Source organism: Bos javanicus, unplaced genomic scaffold (assembly GCF_032452875.1).
Source record: "Bos javanicus breed banteng unplaced genomic scaffold, ARS-OSU_banteng_1.0 tig00002723_1, whole genome shotgun sequence".
In the NCBI taxonomy this organism is placed as follows: domain Eukaryota; kingdom Metazoa; phylum Chordata; class Mammalia; order Artiodactyla; family Bovidae; genus Bos; species Bos javanicus.
Genome location: NW_026893594.1, coordinates 1,917,829 through 1,929,489, shown reverse-complemented (window position 1 = coordinate 1,929,489; position 11,661 = coordinate 1,917,829). Strand labels below are relative to the sequence as shown.

General features: G+C 39.9%; 1 pseudogene; it reads right to left on the bottom strand.

Annotated features, from left to right (window-relative positions):
- Nucleotides 1-517: 517 nt before the first annotated feature.
- LOC133243916 (olfactory receptor 4S2-like) lies at nt 518-2,105 on the bottom strand (annotated as a pseudogene).
- Nucleotides 2,106-11,661: the final 9,556 nt, after the last annotated feature.

The window sequence follows — 11,661 nt, the reverse complement described above, 5'->3', positions numbered from 1 at the left end:
GTTTTATCTCTTTGACATTCTACCCACAACCCCTGCCATCCAAACTTTACAAGGTTTAGTTTTGCTGTTTTGAAGGATTTGTACCAGAATTCCTTAGCTCAGATTTTGGTCATTTTTCCTGAATGCTTTCATTCAAACAACATACACATATCAAATGTTCATTATGTAAGAACCATACATCTAAACAATAGAAAATAGCCTTAAGTATTAATACAATCACAGTGAACTCTCATTCTTTAAAGAAAATTGAAAAAAGAAAAAAAAAATGAAGAGGGGAAAGTCTGACCATGCTGAATTTCTGAGTTTGATAGGATTTCTTTGTTCTAGATATTTCAGAAAATTATGATTATGAAATACTAGAACAGATATAATCATAATGATAAATAATAACTGGCTTCTGTAGAATGTGTTATTCTCTCATTTGTTCCCATCAAGACACCCTGTGAGATCATTATTATTGTCTTCACTGTGCAGATGAGAAACTCTGAGATCATCCACCTTGGACTGTCACTTTTTACTATTTACTGTTAGCCTTCCAGAAAACCTTCCTGCCCCACAATTTCTTCATTGCATTTTTTACCTCTGCATTTCTCAGTGTATAAATCAGGGGGTTTAACATGGGGGTGATAATGGTATAAAACACAGCCACCATCTCATCTTCTGAAAAGGTAATATCAGGATGCATACATGAAAGTACAGGGACCAAAAAAGATGATGACTACAGTGATGTGGGAGCCACAGGTGGAGAGAGCTTTGTGCCTGCCTTCTGCTGACTGCTTTCTCAGGGACACCAGGATGATGGTATAGGAGATTAGCAAAGTAACAAAGCTCCCCAGAGCAATGGTACCACTGTTGGCTGTCACAACAACACCAACAACACATGTGTCTGTGCAGGTGATTGTTAGCACTGGGTGAACATCGCAAAAGTAGTGATCAATCTCATTGGGTCCACAAAAGGGTAGTTGAATTACCAGAGCCACTTGGATGATGGAGGGTAAGAACCCACCTATCCTAGTCCCCAGCAGCATTTTATTGCACCTGCCTCCATCAGTTCAGTTCAGTCGCTCAGTCGTGTCTGTTTGCGACCCCATGAATTGCAGCACGCCAGGTCTCCCTGTCCATCACCAACTCCCAGAGTTCACTCAAACTCATGTCCATCGAGTCAGTGATGCCATCCAGCCATCTCATCCTCTGTCATCCCCTTCTCCTTCTGCTCCCAATCCCTCCCAGCATCACAGTCTTTTCCAATGAGTCAACTCTTCACATGAGGTGGCCAAAGTACTGGAGTTTCAGCTTCAGTATCAGTCCTTCCAAAGAACACTCAGGACTGATCTCCTTCAGAATGGACTGTTTGGCTCTCCTTGCAGTCCAAGGGACTCTCAGGAGTCTTCTCCAACACCACAGTTCAAAGCATCAATTCTTCGGCACTCAGCTTTCTTCACAGTCCAACTCTCACATCCATACATGACCACAGGAAAAACCATAGCCTTGACTAGATGGACCTTTGTTAGCAAAGTAATGTCTCTGCTTTTGAATATTCTATCTAGGTTGGTCATAACTTTCCTTCAAGGAGTAAGCATCTTTTAATTTCATGTCTGCAATCACCATCTGCAGTGATTTTGGAGCCCCCCAAATAAAGTCTGACAGTGTTTCCACTGTTTCCCCATCTATTTCCCATGAAGTGATGGGACCAGGTGCCATGATCTTAGGGGTTTACAAATAGGCACATAATGATCATAGGCCATTACAGTAAGGATGAAGATCTCAGTACAACCAAAGAAATGTATCCCAAAGAGTTGCAACATGCACCCCACGTAAGAGATCATTTTCCTTTTGGCTAACAGGTCCACAATCATCTTAGGAGCTGTGACCAAAGAGTAAGAAATATCCACAAAAGACAGGTAGTTGAGAAAGAAATACATAGGAGACTTGAAAAGGTTGCCCACACAAGCCATCAGTATGATGAGGAGGTTTCCCAGAAGAATGACCATGTAGAAGAAAGAAAACACCATAAAACACATTTCTTTGACCTCTATGTTCTGAGAAAGACCCCAGGAAACAAGTGCAGTTACATTGCTTATTTTTTCCATGGAATGAGTTTAGCAAGTCAAGTTCTCAAGAGACAATTACATTACCTGAAAGAAAATAAAATAAAATTTACAAAGGCCAGCAACATTTATTTTTAACTCAAAATAACCAGAATCAATAAAAATGCAAAAATGGGTACTTACCACTGCTTAGCATGTATACCTAAAGAAATGTAAGTGCACATGTTCTACATATTTTAATCATCTTATGTCAAGGTGATAGTCCTTTCATTAATTCAGATTTAGACACAAAGTCCAAAGAGATAAAGTAAATCCTCCAAGTCACACATCTAACCAACCCTCTCACTTCCCTCATGTTTCATAAAGATTCTTTCATCTGTTTCTAACAAATTGCTTCTTTCTAATCTGTCTAAGACACTCAACTGAAATTTGAAACAACTTTTGAGTTTGAGAATATGATAACATCTGTATCCTGAAAATGTTCATCTTACTTTTGACACACACACACACACACACCCATATTTTCCTGTCTGAATACTTCTATGAGTGTTTGGATAGTTGAGACTGGATGATGTTGCACGTTCTTCTTCTTAAGAAACTGTGATATTTGTATACATGAGTTTTTGTTCCCCTATTTGATATCAAACTCTCATAATAACGAGTGATGTGATATAGTAGAAAGGAAAGCAAAATTATGCAAATCTGATTCTGATATATTGGGTCTGTACTTCTAGATAAATTGTTAAGCTTCATGGGGCTTCTGTTATCCCACTTGCAAAATGAGAAAGTTTTGATTTCACTATCATCTATAACATAAAGAGATATTTCTACTATGAAATTAAAAAACAACTATTTCAGCTTGGAATAGCCATAAAAACCTGAAAAGGGGCAGAAACTAAAGAAAACAATGAAAGAAATGGAGAGAGTAGAGTTGCTTTACAGTGTTGTGTTCATTTCTGCTGTACAGCAAAGTGAATCAGACATACATTTACACATTTCCCCTCTTTTGTGGATTCCCTTCCCATTTAGGCCACCACAGAGCACTGACTAGAGATCCTTGTGCTATACATGAGGATTATCATTGGTTATCAATTTTACTCATAGCAATATTCATATAGCAAGCCCAATCTCCCAATTCAACCTACTCTACATCCCCTGTTGGTATTCATACTTTGTTCTCTACATCCGTCACTCTATTTCTGCTTTGCAAATAAGTTCATCTATGCCATTAAAAGAGTAGGATGGGTAGATACATTGTGATAAAGTCACACAATGAAATACTATTTTCCAGTCATAATGAGCGAACTAGAGCTACTCAACATAATACATTTTCACAAAAACACATTGTAGAGTAAAAGAACCCACCTACACAAAAAGTTGCTCTGTATGACTGTTATATCAAACTTAAAGGGATCAAATTTAAAAGAAACTGTTGGAGGCACATCAAGATGTGTTTGATTTAAATGAGAGGAGTGAAATCTTACCTTCAAACTCAGTGTTTGATGATTCCCCAGGAACTGCATCAATAAACAAATAGATGTGACTCATTGTTTAATCTTGCTAGTCCTTCATATTTACTTATAATGGATCACTCTCCAGTGGTGTAATGTCAGACACTCTAGTGAGGTCACTGCAGCATATGTACAAATAAGGGGCATGGGGAATACCTTTGATTAAAGCCTCTCTCAAGCTGTTCTTCAAGCCATGCTACAGATGTATTAATAAACGATTCCGTAAGTTCTGGTTTAGGATAGGATTACACAGTGTCTTAGGTAATCATAAGGAATTTCATAGACCTGAGGACACATCCCTTAAAGATCTGTTAATTCCAACTGAACTCTGTGCTCTAAGGTATACTTTGTAGCAATGTTGTTCCTGATCTGTATATTAGACTTGATGGCATAGTCATTCCAGGTGTATCTTCTCTTTTACAGTAGAAATAATGATAAAAACTGTAATAGATACAATGACAAACCAATTCAGACTCAAACACATCCCTTAAAATTTTCTCACTTTGTAAGAAGGAAAGCAGAAGCCCCATGAAGCTTAGCAATTTATCTAGAGGTACAGCACCATTATCTTAAAACCCGATTTGCATAATTTTGATTTTCTTTCTCCTACACCACATCTCTCAATATGAGAGTTTGATATCTCTAGGGTGTCCAAAAATTCATGTACACTCTCACTCTCCTTTTGATTTTCCTCTGGAATTAAACAAAACATTTTATTCTCTACTCAGAGTCCTTTAGTTTAAGAGACCTCAAATCATAGCAGTTTTTGACAACTGTGAATAATGTGACTTGGTTATCATTTAAAGGAAATCAGTCATTTAAAATCAAGCCTGGATATTGTATCTCCATTGTCCATCCTGTAAGGTCCAGGAGGAAAGCTTCATTCTCCCAGAATTAAGATCTACCTCAAAGAATTTCTTTCTCCACATTCTGAACATTTCAAACATACTAACACCTCGTTTTCTTTTGAAAGTCAAGCATTTTTTTTACTCATATGTCATTAGTATACATCTCATAGTCTGGTTGGCATGTATTTCATCATTTTATCACCATCTGAAAAATTTTATTCTCCCCCTATTTCTAAGAACATTGTCTTGCAATTATATTACAAGTATTCAAAATATAGAAATTTGATAAAATTTTCTCTTTTTCATAAACCTTCAATGTTGGTTTTAGAACTGAAAAATCTCACCAGTATTGTCCAGAGCTTCGTTTTTGCTTTGTTTTTCTATCACTCCTGAGATAATTTGGATGCAGCTATTCAAAACAAAGTTAGGAGTAATGCCTTAAAGATTGTTTTGTGAATAATTGGTTTCAGAGAATCCCTGAGTCCAGAAACTCAAAACTTGGTAGAATTTTGTTGTTCCTGATCTGTCTCTCATCAACTGAAATCTGCCATTTTGCAGTACTGTTGGCAACAAATGCTATTTTCTCTACTTATTATATGGCCATTTTAAAGAGAATGATAAAAAATATTAATGACCCTGAGGAAAACCTTTCTCCAAAAGTAGTGTCCTCTATAATCAGGACCACTTCAGAGAACAGTGAGGTTTAATTTCCAGATTTTTTTTCAGTTTGCTAAAAAAAAAAAAAAAGAAAAAGCAAAGAAAGAAATGTTGAAAAACTTTTAACTTATTTAAGTTAAAAACCAACACAACATTGTAAAGCAACTATACTACAATAAAAATAATTTAAAAACAATTAATTTGTGCATTTAGAACAATAACACTATTCCAAAGCATTTCAGTAAACATAGATATAAGATTATTTTATGGAGGTTTATCTTGTTCAGTGGAATAATGTGTATGTATGCATATATACATATATGTAATATGGTTTACTTGATATTTCATATAAATATATTTATTAAAATATATATTTATGAAGGTACTTCTCTGTTTAATTTTAATTGTCTTGCTTTTAAAACTTCCATTTGATTGGAAAATAGTATATTCAATAATATTAGCACCATTTTTTCTTTTTCATTATAGTTTCTGGTGGTTTCTGGAGAAACTGCTGGGAACAAATTCACTTCCAACCTATACTTGGAATAATCACAGTGCAGGCTTTCATTCTTTTACCTTTTGATCGGAAACTGTTATGGTTGACTCTTGACCACTGATATTCTTTCTTATTCCTCTTGTACTTCTACTCCATTCTTTCTTTACCTTTTTTCTTCTTCCTACTTTCATCTTACCTCCTTCTTCATTCATAATAAAATGTGAAAAAACAACTAGTTCATACTTTTAGGGAAAACTTATAAGCTGCCCATTGCAGGTGATTTCTTTATCTCACTGAAGCTTTTAATGGACACCATGGATTCATTTTCCAAGCAATTTGTAAACTGGACAGGGAAAGATGTACATATTCATCAAGTTTTCTTTCCCATGAGCCAAAGTCCACAGCACAGTGGGCCATTTTCTCTGCAATTCCTGGCCATGTACTCTTCCTGTAGTTGTAGCAGATAACAGTCCTGAGAGCACCAGAGGCATTCATAGTAGCAGAAGGGAGTTTGATGGGAAACTTTTGAGCATATTTAAGATCCACTCATGTCAAGGCAATGGCAACCCACTCCAGTACTCTTCCCTGGAAACTCCCATGGATGGAGGAGCCTGGTAGGCTGCAGTCCATGGGGTCCCTAAGGGTTGGACATGACTGAACGACTTCACTTTCACTTTTCACTTTCATGCATTGGAGAAGGAAATGGCAACCCACTCCAGTGTTCTTGCCTGGAGACTCCCCAGGATGGTGGAGCCTGGTGGGCTGCCATCTATGGGGTTGCACAGAGTCATACATGACTGGAGTGACTTAGCAGCTTAGCAGCATGTCACACAGTATATACCCCCTCATCAGCAACAAGGACTCTCTGGGGAAGAATTCCAGGAAATTTTCAGTGTTTTTCTTTCACTTTCTGCCTTGTTTGTGTGTAAGCTATCTGTTGCTATATGTTGGCAAACAGAGCTAAGTCAAAAATCAGTGGCTTACCACCACAAAATTTAATCCCCAAATTACTAGTTTAAAAATCATAACACCACAATTTGAAAGTTTAAAATAAAAACAGTTTATTTGGTTATACTTCTGAAGTTTTCCTTGGATTCACCTGGGTGGTTCTTCCACTGATGCTTCCTGGCAGCACTCTGATAGCCTGAATGGAGTAGATGCTCCCTCACCCACATGCCTTTCAGTCAGTTCTCTCTCATTCTCCAGTGGCACCTACAGGGCTTTCTCACACCATGGCTGTTTCAGGGCAGTAGTTGTTTGACAAAAGCTAAGTCTTCAAGGTCTTTCAACCTAAGCTTCAGGAATCATACAATATCACTTTTTCTACATTCTGCTCATGTATTTAAAATTTTACATGTAGTATTGTTACTGAGGGATTCCCAGATGGCTCAGCAGTAAAATAATCCATCTGCCAGTGTTGGAGACAGAGATGTAGGTCTAATCCTGGGTCTGGAAGATCCTCTGGAGGAGAAAATGGCAACCCACTCCAGCGTTCTTGCCTGTTAAATCCCGTGGACAGAGGGGCCTGGTGGACTAGTCTAGGAGTCACAAGCTTAGACATTACTAAGCTTGTACACATTTTTACTGACCCTTTGAGTCAGACTCCAACAGGGGTCTCCTGTCCTTGTTGTTCAAGCCAATGGTTTTTCCAGTGGTCATGTATGGATGTGAGAGTTGGACTGTGAAGAAAGCTGAGTGCGGAAGAATTGATGTTTTTGAAGTGTGGTGTTGGAGAAGACTCTTGAGAGTCCCTTGGACTGCAAGGAGATCCAACCAGTCCAATCTAAAGGAGATCAGCACTGGGTGTTCTTTGGAAGGAATGATGCTAAAGCTGAAACTCCAGTACTTTGGCCACCTCATGTGAAGAGTTGACTTATTGGAAAAGACTCTGATGCTGGGAGGGATTGGGGGCAGGAGGAGAAGGGGATGACAGAAGATGAGATGGCTGGATGGCATCACCGACTCGATGGACATGAGTTTGAGTGAACTCCAGGAGTTGGTGATGGACAGGGAGACTTGGCGTGCTGCAATTCATGGGGTCGCAGAGTCAGACACGACTGACCGACTGAACTGAACTGAACTGAACTGAGTCAGACTCCAACAGGGGTCTCCCTGTCCTTGTTGTTCAAACCAATAGAATGAAAGGAGCTCAGTTCAGAAGCAAAGGAAGGGAAACTGTGTTCTATGAGCAAAGAATGAGAGGAATGAGCTGGCTCCAGAGCAGCGGTCCCCAGCCTCTTGAATCTAATGCCTAATGATCTGAGATGAAGTTGATGTGATAATAATAGAAATAACGTGCAAATAAGTGCAATGTTCTTGAATTATTTGGAAACTGTCCCCTAGTCCCCAATCCCATTGTTTATGGAAAAACGTTCTTCTATGAAGGTGGTCACTGTTGCCAAAAATTTTGGGAACCACTGCTAAAGCACAGTATCTCCCTGACAGACAGGCTGTGGGCAGGGCTGCTGAGGCAGCCAGTGTAGAGGAGGCGGAATTCTCATGGGAACATCCAGATGTGCTGCTCTGCTTGTCCTCAACTGGCCACCTTCATCTTGCATCTTGAATCTCTGAGCTGTGTTTGCTCCTTCTGCCTACATCCTTGTTCAGAGTTGGCACAGCCCTTCAGCAGAGGAACTCTGGTCTGAAGTACCAGCAGGAGGCACATGGCAGCCTGTGAGCAAGTGAAACCAGATGAGAAACGAAGGAAAAGAGAAAGGTTAGTGTTTGTTTGTTTGTTTGTTTTCCAACCCTGCTTCTAATGTTATTGCCAGGGACTTCCTAATGGGCTTTGCTGGTGAAAAACCCCTCCTATGTCTGGCTTCTTACTCTCAAGGGATGCGGAGGGGTGATGGTTTGTCTCTGTAATTGTTTCCTGCTGATTTTAGGCATCATCATAGCCCTGTGCAAAGGAGCAGACTTTCCCCTCAGCCTCCATTACGTATGTTTGGTTGTTACCAAGCTTCAATTCTAAACATTCATCTTCATGAGATGAACCCCAGTTTTCTAAACTTTTGGAGGAAAAGGACACTGGAAACTTTCAGAAACATGAAAGAGTAAAAGTATCTAGGTTTGCCTGTGGGCAAATATGCCCTGATGTCCAGCTTCACTGGCCGGGTCTGAATGTCTTTGGTCAGGGTTTGGTTGTTTTTTGGAAGAGAAGCTTCAGGTCAGAGAGATTCACAGGAGTAGTCAAGGAGGCCATTGTCATAGATCATTTCTCCAGAGGTTGAGGCTTGGGATCCCCCTTCACTTGAACCCCATGAAGTGATTACAGCAACTTCAGCATGGAATGTGTGGTTAGGATCACCAAGTGGGGTTGTTCTACCTAGGAGTGATCTAGTCTTGCAAGTGACTGGTTTTCCTGAATTTTAGATGCCCCCAGGCCAGAAGAGATAGTGGGCCAGGTCAGGGTAGCACCTAGTTACTATGTTTTGTGAGAGCTTTCACAGATTCTCCTACCTGGAGGACACACTTGAACTGTTCCATTTCAAGGTATTTAGGGTATCCATTCACTCAGGCTAGAGGAATGTGTCTACAATATAGGAGTTCAAATGCATTTAATTTTAACTTATCCTCTGGGGTTAAGCACATGCAAAGAAGGGCAGTCAGAAGCAAATTAATCCAGTTTCCATCCTTTCTTTTTTGTTTTAGATTTATTGAGGTATAGGTGATTTACAATATTGGGTTAATTTCTACTGTATAGCAGAGTGATTCAGTTATACATATATATTCAGGTCTTAGCATGTGACATCTAGTCCCCTGACGAGGGGCCAAGCCCACACCTCCTGCCTTGAGAGTGTGAAGTATTAGTCATTGGACTAGGGAAAGCCTTGCTGGGCCCATCATTTTTCATCTATTTGAATCTCAGCTTTTGAGGGTAGTGACCAGGACATGCCATTTCTGTCACTTTGAGAATATTCTCTCTCTTAGTATCCCTCTTGTTGGCATGGTGCACTGTGGGGTCCTGGTTTGCTCGCCCTCAGAAGGAGCAGAGATCAGGTACCTTTACCAGAGCCGAGAATCTCTGTGGGCATTAGTGTAGATTCCTGTGCTGACAAGTTGACACTAGAGGGCAAAAGTCAGTGGGCAGACTTGAGTGTGGGCCTTTTTCTTTATCTGATAGTTCTTCCTCTATATATTGGTTACTAAATACCAGATAGTCACTGTATTCCCTTCCAGTATCTCAGGGTTAGTGGCAGTATAAATTCAGATGCCTTCCCTGTGGTGCTCTAGGAATGCTGAAGGATTTTCTATTGGCTCCTGATTTTCTTCATCTTTTTCCAAATGTCAGGTTTATTTCCTGCTGCCTGTATTCTCTTTAAGATCATTCTTTTATAATGGGTCAGCCTCCTCTCCATTGTCTCAGTAGTCCCAGTTGAATCTGGACCACTTGATTCCAAGGTCTGAAAATAGTGTGACTTTCATTCTGTTCTCTTTACCTGCTTCTTCTTGGACTCAAAGCAATCCAACAGCAGCAACAACAAAAACACCGTTTGATGTCAGTCCAGGTGGGGTCATGGGTCTGAAAGCCTCACTTAATCAGATTCTCATCTTACACACTAGCTAGCAAAGTAATGCTCAAAATTCTCCAAGTGAGGCTTCAACAGTACATGAACCAAGAACTTCCAGATGTTCAAGTTGGATTTAGAAAAGGCAGAGAAATCAGAGATCAAATTGCCAACCTCTGTTGGATCATCAAGAAAGCAAGAGGGTACCAGAAGAACATCTACTTCTGCTTTGTTGACTAAGCCAAAGCCTTTTATTGTGTAGATCACAACAACTGGAAAATTCTTAAAAGAGACAGGGATACCAGGCCACCTAACCTGCCTCCTGAGGAATCTGTATGTAGGTCAAGAAGCAATGGTTAGATATGGACATGGAACAATGGATTGGTTCCAAATTGGGAAAGGAGTACATCAAGCCTGTATATCATTAGCCTGTTTACTTAACTTATATGAGAGTTCATCATATGAAATGCCGGGTTGGATGAGCAAAAGCTAGAATCAAGATTCATGGAGAAATAACAATAACCTCACATATGCAGATGACAGCACCCTTATGTCAGAAAGCAAAGAGGAACTAAAGAACTTCTTGATGAAGGTGAAAGAGAAGAGTGAAAAAACTGGCTTAAAACTCAGCAGTCAGAAAACAAAGATCATGGTATCCAGTTCTATCACTTCATGGCAAGTAGATGGGGAAACAATGGGAACACTGAGAGACTATTTTCTTGGGCTCCAAAATCACTGCAGATGGTGACTGCAGCCATGAAATCAAAGGTGCTTGCTTCTTGGAAGAAAAGTTATGACCAACCTAGACAGCATATTAAATGCAGAGACATTACTTTGCCACAAAGTTCTATCTAGTCAAAGCTATGGTTTTCCCAGTAGTCATGTATGGATATGAGAATTGGACTATAAAGAAAACTGAACACCAAAGAATTGATGCTTTTCAACTGTGGTGTTGGAGAAGACTTTTGAGAGTCCCTTGGACTGCAAGGAGATCAAACCAGTCAGTCCCACAGAAAATCAGTCCTGAATATTCATTGGAAGGACTTACGATAAAACCGAAGCTCCAATTCTTTGGCCACCTGATGCAAAGAACTGACTCTTTGGAAGAGACCCTGATGCTCAGAAAGATTGAAGGCAGGCGGAGAAGAGGATGGCAGAGGATGAGATGGTTGGATGGCATCACTGACTTGATGGACATGAGTTTGAGTGAACTCTGGGAGTTGGTGATGGACAGGGAGGCCTAGTGTGCTGTGATTCATGGAATCGCAAAGAGTCGGACACGACTGAGCAACTGAACTGACTGAATGACTCAGTTAAATTCACCCATTCCAGTCTGTTTTAGTTTGCTGATTCCTAGAATGTCGACATTCACTCTTGCCATCTCCTGTTTGACCACTTTGCCTTGATTCATGGACCTAACATTCCAGGTTCCTCTACAATATTGCTCTGTATAGCACCGGACCTTGCTTCTATCACCAGGCACATCCACAACTGGGTATTGTTTTTGCTTTGGCTCCATATTTTTAATCTTCCTGGAGTTATTTCTCCACTGATCTCCAGTAACATACTGGGCACCTACCAACATGGGGAGTT